At 35.2% G+C, this 22,422-nt stretch overlaps 1 non-coding gene across 1 annotated transcript; it reads right to left on the bottom strand.

Annotated features, from left to right (window-relative positions):
* Nucleotides 1–14,988: 14,988 nt before the first annotated feature.
* On the bottom strand, nt 14,989–15,092 carry LOC127900185 (small nucleolar RNA R71). Its single transcript, XR_008052199.1, has one exon. It is a non-coding gene; the product is annotated as a small nucleolar RNA R71 (small nucleolar RNA).
* Nucleotides 15,093–22,422: the final 7,330 nt, after the last annotated feature.

Genomic DNA, 22,422 nt, shown 5'->3' with positions numbered 1-22,422 from the left:
CATCCAAACTCTCAAAACACTAATCACTCAAGAGTTTATTAAACTCTTAATACTCTCAACACTAAAGGAAAGCAATGCTTCTCTCTCGATGGAATTGGATGCAAAAATCGAAATGGAGCTCTCCCATTTTATAGCCAAAATTGGCTATTAAAATAATATTTTTTTCTTCTTTTTCTTCTTTCTCCTGTCAAAGTCATGTGCTTCATTTCCTTTGGGCGGTTTCTTTGGGCGACACCTCCCTCATCTCTTTTTCTTCTCTCTTTCTTCTTTTTCTTCTATTTCTCTTTTGTTTATTTCTTTGGGCAGCTGCCAAAGCCAATTTGAATTTGGCTAGGCCACCGGCTTTGACATTTCTCCCACTTGGAGATTTGATTGAGAACCAATCAATCTCCACATCATCCTTTCTGCTTCGCCATAATCATGTTGCCTACGTTGCTGTTAGGCCACAAAAGAATCTACTCCAGACAAACTTATCAGTATTTATCGGCTTGGTCAAAACATCTACTAGGTTCTCCTTCGTATGAATTTTCTGCAAATCCACATTTCCGTCTTCCACTACTTCACGAACGATGTGATACTGAACTCTTATGTGCTTTCTCCTAGAATGAAATGCTGGATTTCTTACAATGTGCAAGGCACTCTGACTATCACAAAACACAGAAATTTTTTATTGTTTGTGCCCAAGCTCCTCGAAAAACCTTTGTATCCAAATAGCTTCCTTACAAGCTTGTGTAGCTGCCATGTATTTTGCTTTTGTTGTAGATAAAGCCACAACGGTCTGCAGTTTAGAAACCTAGCTTACAGCTGCTCCCGCAAGTGTAAACATATAACCAATAGTGGATTTCCTTTTATCAATGTCTCCTGCAAAATCTAAATCCACATAGCTCCTGACAGTAAACTCTGATCCTCTATAACATAATGCAATATCTGAGGTTCCTCTGATGTATTTCAGAATCCTTTTCACAGCTATCCAATGCTCTCCACCAGGATTCGTCATGTATCGACTGACTGCTCCCACTGCTTGTGTAATGTCCGGTCTAGTACATATCATAGCGAACATCAAACTTCCCACTGCTGATGCATACGGTACTCGAGACATTTCCTTCCTCTATGTTTCATTGCTAGGACACATACTTGAGGATAATTTGAAATTAACAGGAAGTGGGGTAAAAATTGACTTACAATCTTGCATGATGAAGCGCCGCAAGATTTTCTTTAAGTAATTCTTTTGTGAAAGCCAAATCTTCCTGTTATTTCTGTCTCGGTGAATTTGCATCCTTAGAATCTTGTTTGTTGGTCCTAAGTCCTTCATTTCAAACTCCCTAGCCAACTGTGCCTTCAATTCTTGAATTCGATCTTTGTTGGGACCTGCTACCAACATGTTGTCCACATACAACAGCAAAATGATGAAATCATTATCTTCAAACCTCTTGTAATACGCACAATGGTCTGAACTGAGTTTGTTGTATCCAAAGCTCATGATGAAGGAATCAAATCTCTTATACCAACACCTCGGCACCTGTTGGAGACCGTATAGAGATTTGTTTAACCTACAAACCAAATTCTCCTTTCCTGTTTCTACAAAACGTTCTGGTTGGAGCATATATATTTCTTTTTCAAGTTCTCTATGAAGAAATGCAGTTTTCACATCTAACTGTTCTAGATGTAAGTCAAGTGTAGCACACATCGCCAAGACTACTTTGACTGTTGTGAGTCGAACCACCGGTGAAAATATCTCATTGAAGTCAATACCTTCTTTCTGAGCATATCCTTTTACCACCAATCTCGCACGATACCGCTCCACTTGGTCATTGCCATCACGCTTGATCTTATAGACCCATTTGTTTTTAATGGCTTTTCTTCCGTGTGGTAATGGTATAAGTTCTCATGTCTTGTTCTTGTGTAGAGCTTCAATTTCTTCCTGTATTGCTGTCATCCACAAAGGAACATCTGAGCTTTCTAAGGTTTCACGGAAAGTTGATGGCTCTCCATCCTCTGTTAGAAGACAGTACGCAACATTGATCTCTGTGACATACTCCGAGTGCCACGCCGGCGGTCGTCTCTCACGAGTTGACCGACGAACTTCTAGAGCCTTAGACTCGACTGGTTCTTGTTCTTCGTGCTCTGGTGCTGCTTCTGAAGAATCTAAATCTTCTGGATTATTTTCGACATATACCGGCACAGTCTCTGACTTTTCTTTTACAGTGCCATCATCTCCATCTTTCATTTGCAGTTGATATTTTATAAAAATAACATCTCTATTGATGACAATCTTGTGGGCAGTGGGGTCCCACAGACGATACCTCTTTACTCCATCAACATACCCCAAGAAGATACATCTTCTAGATTTTGTATCAAACTTTGTTCTTTTTTGGGCATTGTACATCACGTACATAGGACATCCAAATGCATGTAGGTAGGAATAATCAGTTGGCTTTCCAGTCCACATCTCCATCACTGTCTTTAGCCCAATAGCTGTAGATGGCAATCAATTTACTATATAACAGGTAGTTTTGGCTGCTTCTGCCCAGAATGAATTGGGTAGACCATCAGTCCTCAACATAGCTCTTATTCTTTCTGTAAGAGTTCTGTTCATCCACTCTGCCACTCCATTTTGTTGAGGAGTGTATGCCACCGTGAACTGCCTCTGAATACCTTCTTGCTTACAGAAAATAAGAAACTTGCCGTCTGTATACTCTCCACCATTATCCGTCCTCAAACACTTGATCTTTTTACTAGATTCAAGTTCTACCCGCACTTTGTATTCTTTAAACACTAGAAATACATTTGGCTTTTTCTTAATTGGATACATCCAACATCTTCTAGAATAATCATCAATGAAAGTCACCATGTATTTTACACCTCCCATGGATATATCCGGTGATTCCCAAACATCAGAATGAATCAAGTCTAGAATGCATTTACTTCTAACAATAGATCTACTAAATTTTAATCTATGCTGCTTACTTATAACACAATGCTCGCAAAATGGTAAACTTACCGATTTGAGCCCCGGAAGTAATTTTTGCTCAGAGAGAATCTTCAAACCTTATTTTGACATGTGGCCAAGTTTGAGATGCCACATCATCGTTGACTCTTCTCCATTTGATGCGACACACGCATCAACCTCCTGTAGTGTTTCTCTTTCAAGCATGAATAGATTAGCACCGATCTTTTCTGCCTTTATCAATACAAGTGTTCCTTTAACAATCTTCATAATTCCATTATCCACATGAGTTTTGTACCCATGACTATCCATTTGTCCCAAAGATAGATTTTTCTTCAGGCCATTGACATGTTGTATTTCCTCAATTGTACGAATTATACTATCAAATATTTTTATTTTGATAGTATCGATCTCTAAGGCATGATCATTACCTATATATACAGATCCTTCTGAGATATGTTCATATGTGTGGAACCATTCTCTCCGAGAGGTCATGTGCCAGGTAGCTCCTGAGTCTACAAGCTAGACATTAGATAGTCGTTTTCTGTCTTCTGAAACAGTTGTTGCCTCGTTGTAGAAAATTTCGCCATCATCCGAGGTACTTGCTACACACCCTTGAGCATTTGATGACTAAGGTTCTTTGCCATCTTTTCTCTTCTAGTTACTCCAACACTCTTTCTTGACGTGCCATTTCTTGCCACATTTGTAGCATTTAACATTCTTCTGACTTCTGAATTTTGATCTTCCATGATTTTGACTCCCACTGGGGCCATGTTCCGTTGATCTCCCTCTCGTCACCGATAGCGCCTCCACTTGCTGCGAACTTACTCGTATGTTTTTCGTATTTTTCCGTCTGCTCTCCTCATTTAATACGGAGGCTGCAACATCGTCGAAAACTAGATTGTCCACTGGATTGTTGTTCGTTAGGTTGATGATGAGTTGGTCATATAAATCTGGTAGACTTTGAAGTAGAAGCTCTGCACGTTCATTTTCCTCTATATTATGACCCAACGTTGTGAGTTGTGAAAATAGAGTTTTCAAGGTGTTGATGTGATCGGTCACTATTGTAGATTCTGCCATTCGAAGAGTATAGAGTTTCCTCTTCAAGAAGATTTTTTTTGTGTAGTGACTTGGCCTCGTATAATTTTGTAAGAGTATCTCATATTTCCTTCGCTGTATTTTTCTCTGCCACACTGGATAATACTTTGTCTGCAAGTGCCAAGAGTAGATCAGAAATGGTGTTGCCATCTACCTCGTTCCACTTGTCATTAGTTATCTCCATGGGCCTTTCTCCAATTGCTACCAAGCAATTATTTTTCCTCAATACAGCTTTCATCTTCATTTTCTACAACGAAAAATTATTTCCGTTAAACTTTTCAATTTTATACTTTGCCTCCATTTTGTTGATAAATACCGCACACAAGCTAGTGTACCACCTTGAATAGTTGTGAGTATGTGTGAGAATGCACACCAGGAAAGTTCTCAGGAAAGACTAGAGGGGTCACAATGGTCCCACTTAAAACCCAGACTCCTTAAACTCTTATCGTTTTTGTGACAGAACTTTCCTAGACATGTACAAAACCACACAGTTGTTTTACTCACACCACTATTCCCTGCTTTACACCGTAAAATTCTTAGATCGCTCCCACCGTTTCACGTGAATAGTATCGTATATATGAACAGTACCCGACTCCAAAAAATACAACCAATAGCTCTGATACCACTGTTAGAAAATTGGTGGGTGAAGCAGACACGCAGCTAAAATAAAATTGGAAGAAAATAAAGAACAAGCACAAAAAGAGGACACCAGAAATTACGTGGTTAGGCTTTTATCTTACGTCCACGGGCGAAGACAGAATGAAATATTTTATTAGTGAAAAGGAGTTACAAGTATTGTAGTATTTTAACTCACTTTCCAAAATCCTAATACACCCAAACTCTCAAAACACTAATCACTCAAGAATTTATTAAACTCTTAATATTCTCAACACTAAAGGAAAGCAATGCTTCTCTCTCAATGGACTTAGATGCAAAAATTGAAATGGAGCTCTCCCATTTTATAGCCAAAATTGGCTATTAAAATAATATTTTTTTTCTTCTTTTTTTTCTTTTTCTTTTTTCTCTTGTCAAAGCCGTGTGCTTCATTTCCTTTGGGCGGCACCTCCCTCGTCTCTTTTTCTTCTCTCTTTCTTCTTTTTCTTCTATTTCTCTTGTGTTTATTTCTTTGGGCGGCTGCCAAAGCCAATTTGAATTTAGCTAGGCCACCGGCTTTGACATTCCCTAATGATCCAATTCCTAACGATCCAATTTTTAATTATAATCATGGATTGAGCGTGGGTTTACCATACCCTTAAGAGAGAATAAGTGCCTGTTTGGTATGACTTATTTAAGAGTTATAAGTGTTTATTTAATCGTATAAGCACTTTTTAAAAATTTTTATGGTGTTTGGTTATTTTTTTAATAGAGTTTTTTTAACTTAAATAAGCTAATTTATCTCTACTAGTAAAAGCCCAAAATTTGAGCTTTTGGGAGTAGAGGCTATAGAGCTTTTCTAAAAATATATAATATAAAAAATATCACACAGTTTAATGGTTCAAAAGTGCTTTTTTTATTGACAACCAAACACCCAATGACTTTTTGTCCAAAAGCTCTATTGATATAAGCTCTACTGCTATAAGCTCTATTTAATAAGCTGTACCAAACAGAGCCTAAGCCTATCACTCCTTGAGTAAGGATAGGGTCCATCTGATTTTTTTCTTTTTATCACTTTTTAATGGGTATCGGATCGGTTCAGTATCGAGATAAACTGAAAATCTCAATCTTACTTGGTGCAAAATTTTAAAAAACTAAAATGAACCGAAAAAAACTAAGAACTGATCCGGAACCGATTGATTGGTTCAGTTTGGATTCGGTTCAGTTTGTATTCGGCATATCGATTCGGTTCCAGTTGAAAATTTTAGTTCTTCATCACCAGTACACATTTAGTAATTTTGTTTTCTTAAAATATTACCAGTACAAACGCATGTATACAAATTACAATCTATAATTTCCTCAATACCGTTATCAAACCGAATCATCTATCACCATCACAATCAATGAAAATAAAAAGAGTTGTGACCCTTAGCTCTTAACTTTAAATAACGTGTTATAAATTTGTAAAAAGCATTTAAGATAACGAAAATAACCATGCAAGTTAATTTAAAAAAAAAAAAAGAGTAGAGCAACTAAAGAAAATTGAGGCTGTATTATCACTACTTGCTAGCTTCCATTCACAAATCATAAAGCAAGATAATATTCAATTGTTAGAGGCTACCTCCAGGAAAGACCAACAGCAATACTGGACGAAGACCAAGTACAATATCTAAATTGAATGAAAACAGGGGAAACAAAAAAAAAAAGTCTCTCATCAAGTGAATTAACAAATAAACCCCTGTTCAAATTCCGCTCTGTTTTTGGTCAGAATCAGTTCGAAGATGAAATTTTTAACACAAATTTCAATGAACAGCTAAGGGAAAAAGAAAATTTCTTTTTTTTGTTATCTGAAAACAACAAAAAGGCATACATAAGTGGAAAGTTGTTGCTGATGATCCAAAAAAATGTTGCCTTTACTCTTTCGCATATGTAAGAAGGGGATTAGTGTTTGACTGGGTGGACTGGATGTGGTAGTATCAGCTATTGGATCTGAAATTAGAGAAAGACTTGAGCTGATATCTGTTTATTCTTTAATCAAAACAAACCCAACTCCCTGAGCTTCTGCTCTCACCACTACTATGGGCTTCGGCAGCAATGTTTGCTACATCTTGAAGCCAAAAGGAAGCGACAGCCGCAGCAGCAGTGGACTGGAGACGCTTTCAAACTTGAAGGTAGTAGCTATGGTTGCTAGATCGTTAAGCCAGAAGGAAGCAAATAGTTATCGGCAAGCTGCAGCAGCAAAATCAAAAGGAAGCGACAGCAAAACCAAAGCCTGAAGGAAGCGGCAGCGTCAACAAAACAAAAGGAAACGGCAGCAGCGAAGATTTTGTTATCAGCAGGCCGCAGCAATTCCGCAGATCCTGAGGTAGAAATTAGGGTTCGATGATTCGGCAGTAATGTGCTATGTGTGTATGTAATTTCAAATTACAAAACTGCGATTGGATTTCACTTCGATTTCGGTTCTAAATTTTTGAACCGAAAATCGATCGAACCATCCGCTTTGGTTTCGGTTTAAACTATTTAGTTTTTCAATTAGAAATGCCGAATCGGAAAAAAACGAACCGAACCGATTATTTTGATCCAGTTCAATTCTGCTCACTCCTTTATGACCTTTATTTGCTATGCTTTAAAAATAAAAAGCTGAAAATCAAATTCTTTATCAATGTATTCGCCTGAAAGATTCGCAAGATTCTAGTGGGGATCCCCCTAAGTTGCGGCTCGCGTAAGTTACAGCTGGGCCGTAAACTTTCCTTAGCCCCCTATACTCTATATTATGTACAATTTATTCATAAGTATTATAAAACTTTTTGTTTTGTCAAATTTCGTGTAATCCCTTACACTCTATTTTATTTCATTAAAAACCTTTAGAGTGCTAATTCGCCCCTATAATTTTAAATTTTCAAAATGCCCTCGATTTAATTAAAAATATAATAATTATTAAATGAATTATAATTACAATTATAATTTTATTATAACTATAAATATAATTATAATTTTTAAATAGATTATTATTAAGAATAAAAAGTATTATAATTAATTAATCTATTAATAATAATTTTTTCATTAAATTTTTAATAATAATAATTAATGATAATTATTATTAATAATTAATTTTTTAATCATAACAATGATTAAAATACAAAATAAAAATTATGATAAAAATTAATTAAGAATTTTATAGTAATTTGTTACAATTTAACTCATTCTGATTTTGATTCTACGACAAAATAAATATATAAATGGTAATACAGCTCATTATAATTACAATTCATGCAGTTCAAGTAAATAAATTATTCTGATTCCAATTTCTCATTTCGATTCTAATTATTCCGATTCTAACTCATTATATTTCCAATTAATTTCGATTGATGTTGAGTGAATGCACTATAAATTCATAATACTTATGAAATTAGCTAATTTTATAGTACAATAATCTTGAATATTATATAAAAACGGGTGCATCTTGTTAATGATTCAACGAGATTGAAAGAGGTTGCTGGAGGAACCTCAATTTGAATTTATTGTGCGTTCAAATTTATAGTGCGTTCAAGATTAGCTAATTTCATAAGTATTATGAATTTATAGTGCGTTCACTAAATAAAAATTGAAATTAGTTGGAAACATAATGAGTTAGAATCTGAATACTTAGAATCGAAATAAGGTATTTGAATTAGAATAATTTATTTACTTCAACTACAGGAATCGTAATTATAATGAGCTGTATTGATTTATGTGTTTACTTTGTCTTAAAATCAAAGTTAGAATAAGTTAAATTGTAACAAATTACTATAAAATTTTTAATTAATTTTTATCATAATTTTTATTTTGTATTTTAATTATTGTTATTATTATTCAAAAATTAATTATTAATAATAATTATTGTTAATTATTATTATTAATAATTTAACGAAAAAATTATTATTAATTATTGTTAATAGATTAATTAATTATAATATTTTCTATTCTTGTTAATAATAATAATAATAATAATCTATTTAAAAATTATAATTATGTTTCTAGTTATAAAAAATTTATAATTATAATTATAATTCATTTAATAATTATTATATTTTTAATTAAATGGAGGGTATTGTGGGAATTTGAAATTATAAGGGGCAATTGGTTCTCTAAGGGTTTCAATGAAATAAAACATAGTGTAATGGGTTTAAAGAAATTTTACAATGTAGAAATGTTTATGATACTTATAAATAAATTGTAAATATCATAAATATAGGGCTAACTCCATGAATTTTTCAACTGCAATTAATTTAAAAAACAAACAACATGAAACTCTTGCTGTGGGCCATGCTAGGCCAACCTTGCAGCAAGGCCCACCAATTCTGTGGACGGTGCCATACCAAACTGCTTACTCTTGTGAGCCTATTTTTGATGGCTGCGCAGTCCATTGGACACCTCTAATGATTTATATTACGACGGGACATTCAAGTAGTAATGCTATAATTGTCTGAATTTTAGGAGTGATAATCTGACTCTGGTGGGTGGAATTCATGTCGAATCCAAATAAATTGGAGTCAAGATTGGGTAAATCTGTATTCAACCTTTTTATTAAACAGGTTATAATATCAAAAGTTATGTTTGAACCTATTCACTACATAAATAAATAAATAAATAATTTCATTTCATTCAATTAGCTTAAATTTTATTTTTAATTTAGCTTAAAATAATATCTAATATTACCTTAATATTAAATAAAGAGTAATGATATAGCCACAAACTCTTATATAAACTTATTTTGTACAAGTTGATGTGGCATGATAAAATTGATTGAATTAAATATCACTTGGCCCACATAATTTATTTTTATTATTTTATATTTTCATTCAACTAATGAATTAATGCCACGTCAGTTTGTACAAGAATTTGTAGTTGTATCATCACTTTTAAATAAAATACATGTAATGTTAACTATTCTATTTGTCTTTTTCCTCAGTCAAATGTTACCTTTAGATGTTAGCTTAAATTTTAAAATTATAAAAGTAAATATGTAATTTATTAAATAAATCATAAACGAATAAATGAATTGCTTAGCTTAAAATTGTGTTTGACCAATTTATGAAACAGGTTGACATATATCGCGCAAGTAAAATATGTGTCAAACCAAACCTATTTATTTCAAATCAAATTGTGTAAAACGAAGGGATGATGAACCAAATTGCTGCCTCTAATAGATTTAGACTCTGCACAGGCTATCACTTATTGGACATTCTAGTATCTAAATATAGTTAATAAACCAATTTTAAAAGTGATAGTTAAACAATCTTTGTTGTATTTCTGCCATTATCATAATTTCTTTGCCACTGTATCCACCACTGTTGTGCATAATAATAACAATAATTTTCTGTTATTCTATTTTTTCAGCAGATTTTTTTTTATTTATTTGCAAAATAATTTTTAATTTATGTATATTGTTAAAAAGAACAAAAGAACAAATTAATCACACAACATTCGCCCCATTTAATGTCCATAATTTCCGACTAGCCCCATCAACAAGCTCTCCCGACAGTACGAGTACATTTTCACTTCAACTGTTGAAATCAATGTGCTTTTGTTAAAATCGTGTGGACCAAGTGTTCTAACATTGTTGTGGCAACTTTCATTCACTAATTTAATAACATCATCTTTTATTTATTTATTTTTCCTTCTTTTTGGGTGATAGAATTAATAACATTGTTTTTTTTTTTTTTTGAAGAGAATTAATAACATTGTTAATTGACTCGATTTCGACTTAAACATATACCTTAGCAATGAAGTCTTGCTTTTGCCCCTTGTACATTAAGGCATTAGTACTATTGAGAATTGCAAAGGAAGAGAGACCGTAGAAATTGTAGTAAAATAATTGACATCACTGTTGTTGATCAGCTGCTTGCAGAGTGCAATCAACATTGGTATGTCATGTCTTCAAATCTGCTGCGGATTCAAACTCCGTGAGTGAAGTTTCTGCCGTCCGATCACAAAGAGTTCATTTCCAGTTGTCTCTGACTCATCATTGATCACTACTTAGTCTAAGTCATAAACAACGGTACCATGGTAAGTCAAACTTTTTCAACGGTACCATGGTAAGTCAAACTTTTTCAATCTTTCTTTAATCATCTAGCTAAAATGGAATTTGGTTTTAGGGTCAAAATGAGATGATAATAAAGAATCCTTTATAAGCAATCATTCTAGTCCTGCTGTTAGGATCATATTAATTAATTGCATGGCAATTACATCTGCTTTTTAATTCTAGAGGAATTTGGTGACTCAATTTTTGTGTTTCTTGCTGTATATGTAGACTTAGCTAATGGACTTATGTCAAATATACAAAACCATGCAATATATATTATCATATTATTGGAAGATGGTATCTAAACTTGATGCCCCCAAAAAAAAAAAAACATAGTACTTCTAATTGTATTTTCTTGTGAAATGGCTATATAAACCTTCTACTTCATCATAAAATAGTGATCTGAACTAGCAGATAAAAACTTCATTATATATAAAGTCATCAGACAGCCGACTAGAGGTTTCTTATGTTGTTGTTTAGTTAGATACCAATGCTATGAGTTTTTAATATCTAACTAGTTCTTATGGTAAAGCTTGTCACATCCAATTGTTTGCAAAACCAGACCATGTACTATGCATTTGTCTGCAACACTGGCCAGTAAAATGGAAAATTAATCTTAGCTAACATTGTAATTGTCCTTCAATAGAGCTTTGCGGTAGAGCAGGAGAGACCGAAAAAGTGTTACGTGGTTGGAGCAAGAGGGATTTGTATAGCACGGGAAGGTACACCCAAGTATTGTAATTGGACTTCTCTATCAAAGTCTACGTAATTTGCACTGTTATCTTTGGCGTATCCATCAATTTCATTAGTATTTTTTAGCGCCAATTAATTCAGTTGATAAAATTTCTCGTACTGAAAGAAAAGATTTGGGGTTGAAACCTTATTCACGTCGGAGGAGAGAGGCTTTAATTACCAGAATATATTACGATTTCATTTATTCCATGCATTTGTCAATGCAGTAGCAGGTTTCTTGAGGTGGTCGAAGGAATTGATGATGGGAAAAGGCAAAGAGTATTATTAGATCCTTGAAGCAATGAGGCAAGACTATCTCAAGGGAGAGGTGGATGAAAATTGAGATATGTTGTGTCCATCTCATTTAGGTGGAGTAAGGCAAAAATTTAATAAGTTTGAATAATTAAATAATTAAACAAACATTGAGGGGTTAAATGAAAAAGGCAAGAGAGAAGGAAAGAGAAAGTAGGGTTGATATTATTTGTGGAGAAGTTTTTTAATTTTTAATTGGATGATCGGCAGGTGAAATTAATTTTGTTTTCTCTTAAATTTTAAGGGTAAATTTCTAGCATCGCCCTCTACAATCTCATTAATCTTAATTTTTATTTTATACTTTTGTTGATTATTATTTAAGATACCCATTTGTTAAAGAAACAATTATTAGGTTGTTATTGTAAGTAAAAAATAATAATATTCTTGATGTTGGTAACCTCTAGTATTATCTAGAGAATAATTTGTGTTGTAATTTCATTAATTTAGTGGAAGATTATATTGGACTACGGTCCCGTGATTTTTTCCACTTTGAGTTTTTCACATAAAAATATGTGTCTCTTGTGGTTGGTTTTTGCTTTATATTCATTAGTTTAATTTTTTGCCTATTTATTTGTGGTGCATATCCTATTTTAATCACACAAAGAGGGAAATAGTTTTGTTTCCGCATAATTTATAACTGCTTGGTAGTTCCTTTCCCAATAGAGTGGTATCAGAGCGTCAGATTGTGTGTTTTATTACTCGTGTGGTTGAGATGGAGGAATCCTCGACATGCATGATTAAATTAAAATCATAAAATTATTATATTTGAAAGTCTATGATGAAAGATTTGTTGTACATGAAAGACTTACATGAATCCATTGAATGTGAAAAAGCTATACCCGCAGATTTAAATGATAAAAAATGGGCTCAATTAAACTAGAAGGTTATAGGTACTATTAGATCATGGATTGATCAAAGACCGTACCACCATGTTGCGAAGGAATCCACGCTTGATGTTATTTGGAGAAAATTAGAGACGATTTATGAGTAGCTAACAGCACAAAATAAGGCCAATATGATGAAAAAGCTTGTTAATTTTAAACACAAGGAGGGGCATGTTGAGTGTTAGAAAATGCATATTTATAAAGGAGAAAACCGTCATTTTACATTTTAAGTCTTACTAACAACTCTTACTTTTATGTATTTAACCTTCTTGTGATTTAATTACATGTGTTTTATTTTAATTAAGTATTTTATGTATTTTAGGGGCATTATAGTCATTTCACAATAAAGGAGAGATCAGACGGCAAAACGGACATCACTTTTGAACTCAGGACGGTCGAAAACCTTAGGAGGAGCATAAAAGGAAAAATGGCACTATTCATATGTACGGTACTGTATACGTTACTGTTCACAGCACTGTTCACATAGATGGATCGATGACGTGGCATTGACCGATGATGTGGCATTGACTGATGAGGTGTCACGATCCTGTTGGACTAAAATTCTTATGTACTGTTGATGGTGACGTGGCAGCATATCAGTGGACGAAAAATCTCGCGTACGGTGCATGCATCACACAGGATTATTTTCAACCAAACTGCGTTACTGTTCATCCGGGTCAAACCGGGTTACTGTTCATCCGCGTGGTCAAACCGTGGACTGTTGACTGATGACGTGGCGCAATCCTGAGCGTCCAAACTGTTTTTAATCCGATGGCCATAATTTACTCCATGTATCTATAAAAAGGAGGCCTCCCCCCCCTAATTTGATATCTCTGAATCTATTTTTGGGATCCATTTTCTGTAATTCCTTCTCCATCTTGTATTTTCTTCGTATTTTAATAAATTCTCATTTTGCCCCTAATTCAATTATGAGTGGCTAATTTTCTTTCAAGCTTGGGTTGAAGGTGAAGTCTCAACATGTGTCATGGGCTTTATTTGGTAAATTTATTTTCTTTTCCCCTCTAGTTTTTGTGGATGTTTTGACTTCTCGTCGACAAATAATACTAATCTTGTCTAGTAACACCTTGGTTTCACCGGCCCTCTAGTACAAGGTTATTATTATTTGGCACGATAAGCCCTTAGCACCATATTGATTAGAGCGTGGTTCATGAGGTGTGGATTCCCCCCTTATGATTTAATTGGCATTAATACGGATTATTTAGCTCATGATGCATGTTGATACGGATCTAGATATCCAAGTACGTCATTTCAATAGATTTCTCTTCAATTTATTTTTGCCATTTCAATTCCAATTTTAGAATTTATTCTCGCCATTTTAATTTAAGTTTTAGCATATTCCAAATCATTTCCACCACAAATCCAATCACCTATTTACAAAATTAATTCTACATAATTAAAATCCACCTCCTCGTGGGATCGACACTCGTCACCATTGATCTATACTACAATAGATTCGTGCACTTGCGAGTACATTAAAATTTGCACAACAAGTTTTTGGCGCCGTTGCCGGGGAGGTAAGTAATTTTAATTCATAGAATTAATTTTTGTGAATAATTTCTTTTATTTGTTTTCTTATATTTTTTTTATTAAAAAAAGAAAAGAAAAAAGTAAATCCGCATTTAAAGGTTAGTATTTCTTTTTCTTCTTTAAAATTCTGTAATTTAATTTTCAATTTTTTTTGTAATTTTTTATTTTATTAATTTAATTTTTAGTTAATTTATTTCACGTATTTATTTTTGTGTATTTTTATAGAAAGGTTGTAATAGCGTAATAAGGTTAGTATCGTAATTTCTCTCTCTTCTTTATTTTTATTTGTTTTGTTCCCATCTTTATTTTTATTTTATTTGTTTTGCATGCATGGTCGTAGGTCATTATTACCTAATCTTGAACCTATAGACTTTGAATTAGAAAAAACACTTCGCACACACAGGCACATTAAAAATAAATTTGGAATGGATTTACAAGCACCACAGGAGAGGCCATTTAAGGACTATTTTAGTCCCTTAGCTAATTTGAGCACATCATGCATAAGATACCCAAATGTAACTGCTAGGAGTTTTGAATTAAAACCTAGTGTGCTAAATTGTCTCCCCACATTTTATGGCTTAGAAAATGAGGACCCATATAATCATCTGAATGATTTTCATGCCATTTGTCAAACTTTTAAATATGAAAATTTTTCAGACGATGATGTTAAACTTAGACTATTCCCATTTTCTTTAAAAGATAGAGCTCGTTCATGGCTTAATACATTGCTTACTAATAGCATTGCATCATGGGAATAAATGGTAACGAAATTTTTGAATAAATATTTTCCAGTGCATAAAACCAATGCTATTCGCAGGGAAATCTCGGTGTTTACCCAGAGAGATGACGAGCAGTTTTTCGAAACGTGGGAGCGATTCAATGGGCTACTCTTGAAGTGTCCACATCATGGGTACGAGAAATGACACCAATGCCAATACTTTTTGGAGGGATTATTGCCGAATGTGCAAGAATGACTAATGGCAACAAGTGGAGGAGAGCTAATGTCAAAAAGTGCATCAGAAATTTGGGAATTCTTCTAGCGACAAGCGGATAATTCCCAACAACGGAGTCGATCACTCAGGAATACGAGAAGAATTAAGGGAGTAAATGAGGTTCACATTAGCGAGTCAAGTTCAGAAATTAAAGAAGTCAAAGCGATAATTGAAGGTCTCTCTCGACAAATAGCATTGTTATCGACTGCTAAATCAACAGAGCCACATGACCATGACTCATACTCAGATCAAGCCAATGCCATAGGTGTAATGAGAAAACCATCGAATTACAACCCATACTCCAACACATATAACCCTGGATGGAGAGACCACCCCAATTTTTCATGGTCTCAAGGATTCCAACAGAATGGACCAGCAGCTCCAGCTCCACCAATGCAACCAATTCCTCAAGCCTCTCAGCCCCCATTCAGACCATACAATCAGAACCAGAACTACTCTCAACCCAGACCATGGGAGGATGCATTCCAGAATTTCAGGAATGTTACTCACTCCACGATTGAGCAACAGAACCGCACCATTAATGGACTACGAAATGAATTGAGAGCGGGCTTCAACTCACAAGCCCAATCAGTTTCAAGCCTCGAGAAGATGGTGGGACAACTTGCTTCTTCAGTTCAGACCTTGGCAATGACTATTGAGAAAGGCAAGTTTCCAAGTCAACCAGTGCCTAATCCTAAAGGAGTGCATGAAGCAAGTACCAGTTCACCACAACAGCATGGAGAGGTCAAAGCAGTAATGATCTTGCGAAAAGGAAAAGAAGTCGACAACAAAGTGGAGATGCCGGTGACAAAAGAAAATCAAATTGTTCCTGTGAGTGTTGAGGACTCACCACCGGAGGAGAAAGAAGAAACCAACCCACAAGAATATGTTCCGAAAGCTCCATTTCCCCAGAGGTTAGCTAAAGGCAAAAAGGGAAAATCCACAGGTGAGATTCTTGAAATCTTCAAACAGGTAAGTGTTAACATCCCTTTGCTTGATGCTATTAAACAAGTTCCATCTTATGCCAAGTTTCTTAAAGACCTTTGTACTAAAAAGAGAAATATGCATGTTCAAAAGAAGACATTTTTAACAGAAAACATTAGTTCTATACTCCAACATAAAATTCCTTTAAAATGCAAAGACCCAGGCTCCCCCACTATCTCATGTAGTATAGGGAACCACACAATTGAGAATGCTTTGTTGGATTTAGGAGCTAGTGTAAATCTATTACCATATTCAGTATTTGTGAAACTTGGACTGGGAGAATTGCACCCAACTCCAATGGTGTTACAACTTGCAGATCGGTCCACGAAAATACCTCGTGGTATTGTGGGGGACGTGCTTATCCAGGTAGACAAGTTTTATTTTCCTGTTGATTTCATTGTAATTGACACTCAACCAATACAGGATTCAAGGAAGCACATCCCCATTATCCTAGGCCGACCTTTCTTGGCAACTGCGGATGCTCACATTCAATGCAGAACTAGAAATATGCAGTTGTCCTTCGGCAACATGACTATGGAGCTAAACATTTTCAACATTGCCAAACAACCTCACAATGCAGATGATGAAATTGTTGATGTGGATTTAATAGAAGCATTAATTAATGACACTTTTATTTCAAACCTTAGTGATGATCCTTTACAGACATGTTTAACTCACTTTGGTTTGGATTTTGATATTGACAGATCGGTTGATGAGGTCAACGCCCTACTTGACTCAGCACCATCCATGGACACTAATAAATGGAAGTCAAGAGTTGAACAACTAGCACCATCAGAGAAGAAACTCATCCCATCATCAGAATCACCACCAAAACTCGAGCTCAAACCATTGCCCAACACTTTGGAATATGCGTTTTTAGGAGAAGAAAGCACTCTACCGGTAATCATCTCATCATCCCTAAACGATGAACAAAAAAGTAAGTTGTTGGATATTTTAAAAGAGCACAAAGGAGCATTAGGATGGACCATAGCAGACATAAAAGGTATAAATCCAGTAGACTGCATGCATTACATTCACCTTGATGAAAATGCTAAATCTACTAGGGAAATGCAACGTCGGTTAAATCCTAATATGAAAGAAGTTGTTAGAACAGAAGTCCTTAAGCTATTAGATGCAGGTATCATTTACCCTATTTCTGATAGTTCATGGGTCAGTCCTGTGCAAGTTGTCCCCAAAAAGTCAGGAGTCACTGTAGTTACCAATGCCGATAATGAATTGATACCCACTAGAGTGACTACATGATGGCATGTATGCATTGATTATAGGAAGTTGAATTCTGTCACACGTAAAGACCATTTTCTTTTACCATTTATTGATCAAATGCTTGATAGATTAGCAGGTCATGAATTTTATTGCTTTCTAGATGGCTACTCAGGATACAATCTGATCCTCATAGCACCAAAAGATCAGGAGAAACTACTTTCACTTGCCCTTTTGGCACATTTGCATATAGGAGAATGCCATTTGGATTATGCAATGCACCTGCTATATTTCAACGATGCATGTTGAGCATTTTTTCTGATATGGTGGAACGATTCCTTGAAATCTTTATGGATGATTTTTCTGTCTTTGGTGACTCGTTTGATCATTGTTTACATCACCTAACACTAGTTCTGCAGAGATGTATCGAGAAGAATTTGGTCTTAAATTGGGAGAAATGCCATTTTATGGTAAAACAAGGTATTGTTCTCGGTCACATCATTTCGAGCAAAGGTATTGAGGTTGACAAAGCCAAGGTGGATCTCATTTCTAATCTTCCTCCACCCAAAACAGTCAGAGAAGTAAGATCTTTCATTGGGTATGCTGGTTTTTATAGACGTTTCATTAAAAATTTTAGTAAAGTTTCTAAACTCTTATGCAATCTACTTGCTAAGGATGTACCTTTTGTCTTTGATGATTCATGTCTTGTTGCGTTTGAAAAATTAAAGCATTTGTTGACATCATCACCCATCATTCAGCCCCCGAACTGGAACTTACCATTTGAGCTCATGTGTGATGCATCTGATTATGCAGTAGGAGCAGTATTAGGACAAAGAGTTGATTGAATTCCCCATGTTATTTACTATGCTAGTATGACATTGAATGATGCAGAGTTGAACTATTCAACTACTGAAAAAGAAATGCTAGCAGTAGTGTTTGCATTAGAGAAATTTCGATCTTATCTCATTGGTTGTAAAATAATCGTGTTCACAGATCATGCTGCTCTTAAATATCTTCTCACAAAGAAAGATGTAAAAGTTAGACTAATTTGTTGGGTGTTACTTTTGCAGGAATTTGACTTGGAATTCAAAGATAAGAAAGGGACAGAAAATGTTGTGGCGGACCACCTCTCTCGTCTCTATTTTGACACAATTACAGAGCCATTAATATTGAATGAGTCATTTCCAGATGAACAATTAATGAGTGTGGAAGTATTACCTTGGTATGCTGATATAGTTAATTATCTTGTTACAGGTAAACTTCTAGAGCATTGGACCAAGCAAGATAAGGCTAAATTCTTTGCAGAGATAAAGAATTTCTTTTGGGATGACCCTTATTTGTTCAAGTATTGTGCAGACCAAATTGTTAGATGATGTGTCCCAGAAAATGAAATTCAGAATATTCTTTCATTTTGCCATGAACAAGCTTGTGGAGGCCATTTCAGTGCTAAGAAAACAACGACTAAAGTTTTACAATGTGGTTTCTATTGGCCATCTATATTTCGAGACGCTTACACTTTCTGTTCTTCATGTGATAGGTGTCAACGAATGGGGAGCATTACACGAAGGAACATGATGCCGCTAAATCCAATTTTAGTGGTTGAGATTTTTGACGTATGGGGTATCGACTTCATGGGATCCTTTCCCCCTTCTTTTGGCCATCAATATATATTGGTTGCTGTTGACTATGTATCGAAATGGGTAGAAGCAATTCCATGCAGAACCAATGATCACAAGGTGGTGATAGCATTTTTGAAAAGCAACATTGTTTCACGCTTTGGATTCCCTCGAGCAATAATCAGTGATGGTGGTGCCCACTTTTGTAACAAAGCATTCAAAGCTCTTTTGACAAAGTATTCAATCACACACAAAGTGGCGACTCCGTATCATCCGCAAACCAGTGGCCAAGTTGAGATCTCCAATCGAGAAATAAAGCACATTTTAGAAAAGACGGTGAGGCCAGACAAAAAAGATTGGTCATTAAGACTTGATGATGCCTTATGGGCATATAGAACGGCTTTCAAGACCCTGATTGGGATGTCACCCTACAGGTTAGTATATGAAAAAGCTTGCCACCTACCTGTGGAACTCGAGCATCGTGCATATTGGGCCATCAAGAAATTCAATTTTGACATGCAGCAAGCCAGCTCAGAAAGAAGGTTACAGCTGGCAGAACTTGAAGAAATTCGCAATGATGCATACGAAAATGCCAAAATTTACAAGCAACGAATGAAAGTCTTCCATGATAAGCAAATTATGAGAAAATCGTTCACTCCAGGTCAGAAAGTACTTTTATTCAATTCTCGCTTGCACCTATTCCCAGGTAAGTTACGCTCTCGTTGGTCTGGCCCATTTATTGTTCATACTGTTTTTCCACATGGGGCAATTGAAATTAAGGACCCAAAGAATGGTGTCACGTTTAAAGTTAATGGTCAAAGATTAAAGCCATATCTAGAATACCAACCACATGGAGAAGACATCGAGATAAATTTGAGTGACCCACCAAATTTGAATTGATTTTTTTTCTTTTCGTTGATTTGATTTTTCTTTCTTTCTTTTTATTATTATTCTTTTGCTAATTGAAATTCTTTTTGCATAAGTGTGTTTATTTTACCATTAAGTTTTCTCTTATCATTTTTAATCATGAGTCTTATACTTAGACCGTTCCTCCTGAACATTCTTAAACCACTTCAACGTGTCAAAACTCATCTCAAAAGGCAGATTCAATTTTGTAAAACACAACGCATTTGGGCTCTACAACCACCAGAGTTAGTAGCCTATGTTGAGGGTTTAGAACGCCAACTCAGAGACATTGAGAGAAGTGTTTACGACATCCAGTTGGAGCTTGAGTTTGTTACCCCGGTGAAGTGGCGGATAACAGTACTCCGTGACAATCAAGTCGGTTACTTCAGTTTCCCATAATAACTGATATTCTGAGGCGAAAGTATGGACAGAAACGAGATTCTAGCGAATCTTCACAAGCGATTCCCTTCACTTCCTCAGAATGCCCTCCTTACGATCTATAAAGCTCGGTCCGAACGCATGCGATTACTCATGAGGAATAACATACCTGCTGACATCCGTTGGTTAATTGAGGCTAAAGTACGATCGGCAGGTGAGTTACCTCCAAAATTTATTGCATACATGCCTGGTTGTGGTAAAGAAAATTATGCAAGAAAACGACGAGCTCGAAGAATTTCTGTTGCTTGTCATAAGTGTGCCAGAATGAGTTGCAATAAAAACCCATGTTCTTTAGGAATGGTGTCTGATAACAGGGAAGATAAGATTCAATTAATTAGGGATGGCTTGAATAAGGAGTCATTGGATGATATCCTTTTGTCTCTTGAAACGCATCCCAGTGGATATGTGCAAGGAGCGATTCTCCAGTTATGGCCATTATTCCAGAAAGAGCATGCACAATATAGTCTCAGGAATCTGACTATAAACGACCCTGTTTGCCAGTTTATAAGAAAACTTGATAGGAAGCCTATCCTCGACCCATAGAGGGCGTTCAAGCCGTTTCTGGACGTAAAACCAGAGGAAGATGTGAGCCACAGTCGCAACTACCTGTAAATATCCTTTTACTTTATTGTTATTTTATTTCACTATTGTCTTATTGTTTGTATTATTGTCCTTAATAATTTTATTACTGTTTATTTTTTCCTTTTTGACTCGCGAGCCACGTGCTTTACGCGTTATTTGACACTGACATGTTACCTCATACACAACTGTGACCCATTGTCACCAAGACTCTTAAATGTGATTTTTTTTTGTCAAGCACTCACAAATTGTTTTTTGAGAAGTATCCCAATGGCAGCTACTCCAAATAGACAATTCAAGAACATTTGTGTGCTTTCTGGATTTACATATGGCAAACATAAAGAGTTCGTTGAAGCAGCCATAGATCTTGGTCGAAGCATAGCAGCGAGAAAATTACACTTGGTGTATGGAGGAGGTAATCGAGGGTTATCAAAAATGGTCTCAGAAGCAGCTTTTATCAGAGGAAGTCAAGTGTTAAGCATCATCCCAAGAGTCTTAAAACCATTGGGCAGTTCGTCTGACTCATCAACTGGAGAAGAGTTAGTCGTCTCAGGTATGCAAGAAAGAATAACTGAAATGCTTAATCATGCTGATGCTTTTATTTTCCTTTCAGGAGATCTTGCAACACTAGAGGCACTTATCACGCTAGCATCTTAGGCCCATCTGCACATCCACCAAAAACCCATCGGTTTGTTAAATGTCAATAACTTTTATGATGGCTTTATCGCATTTCTTAACCATGCAATAAAAAACTATTTCATTCCTTCTAATGTGAAAAAACTTTTTATTTGTGCTCACACTGCTAATGAGCTACTTGATATGTTACAAGCTTATAAACCGGAGCCAGACCCCTGGACTTTTGTGTTGGAGCGCCCAAATAATGATGGTAACAGTAGCCGCAGTAAGAAGTACAAATTAGATTTAACTCTCCGCTTGTAAATATTATTTTCTGTGTTGCACCACCCAGGTGATGTCTTCTAAACTCTACTTCTTTCCTTTCAAACATTGAGGACAATGTTTCGTTCTGGTTGGGGGGAGGGAATAGTCGACAATTATGGAATTTTGGTTAAGTTTTTACTAATTTTTTGTTGTAGAAACTAACTGTTGCTAACTTTTTGTGTCGAAGATGGCTGAATATGGAGTGTAGTGACTCTAGAAACGCATCTTCATCGTAAAAAAAAAATTAAAAAACTAAAAAAAAATTTCAGACATTTTCTTTTTCTTTATTATGTTTTTATGTTTATTTTTCTTCTTTTTAATTTCTCCTCTATAAATATACATTTTCCAACTTGTGAGTCGAAGATGGCTGAATATAGAGTGTAGTTCCTCTAGAAACGCATCTTCTTTATAAAAAAAAAACATTTTCGTTTTCTATCATTTTACGTGTAACTTTTCTAATTAGTTTTTATGCATCATTTTCACATTTCTGCATGCATATTTTCCTTTCATGTTTAGAATAGGTTGGGGGGTAGAATGTTGTTTTAAAAAAAAAATTTTGTGTGATTTG

This window comes from Citrus sinensis, chromosome 9 (genome assembly GCF_022201045.2).
Source record: "Citrus sinensis cultivar Valencia sweet orange chromosome 9, DVS_A1.0, whole genome shotgun sequence".
Lineage (NCBI taxonomy): Eukaryota > Viridiplantae > Streptophyta > Magnoliopsida > Sapindales > Rutaceae > Citrus > Citrus sinensis.
This window is presented reverse-complemented; position numbering and strand designations above follow the sequence as displayed.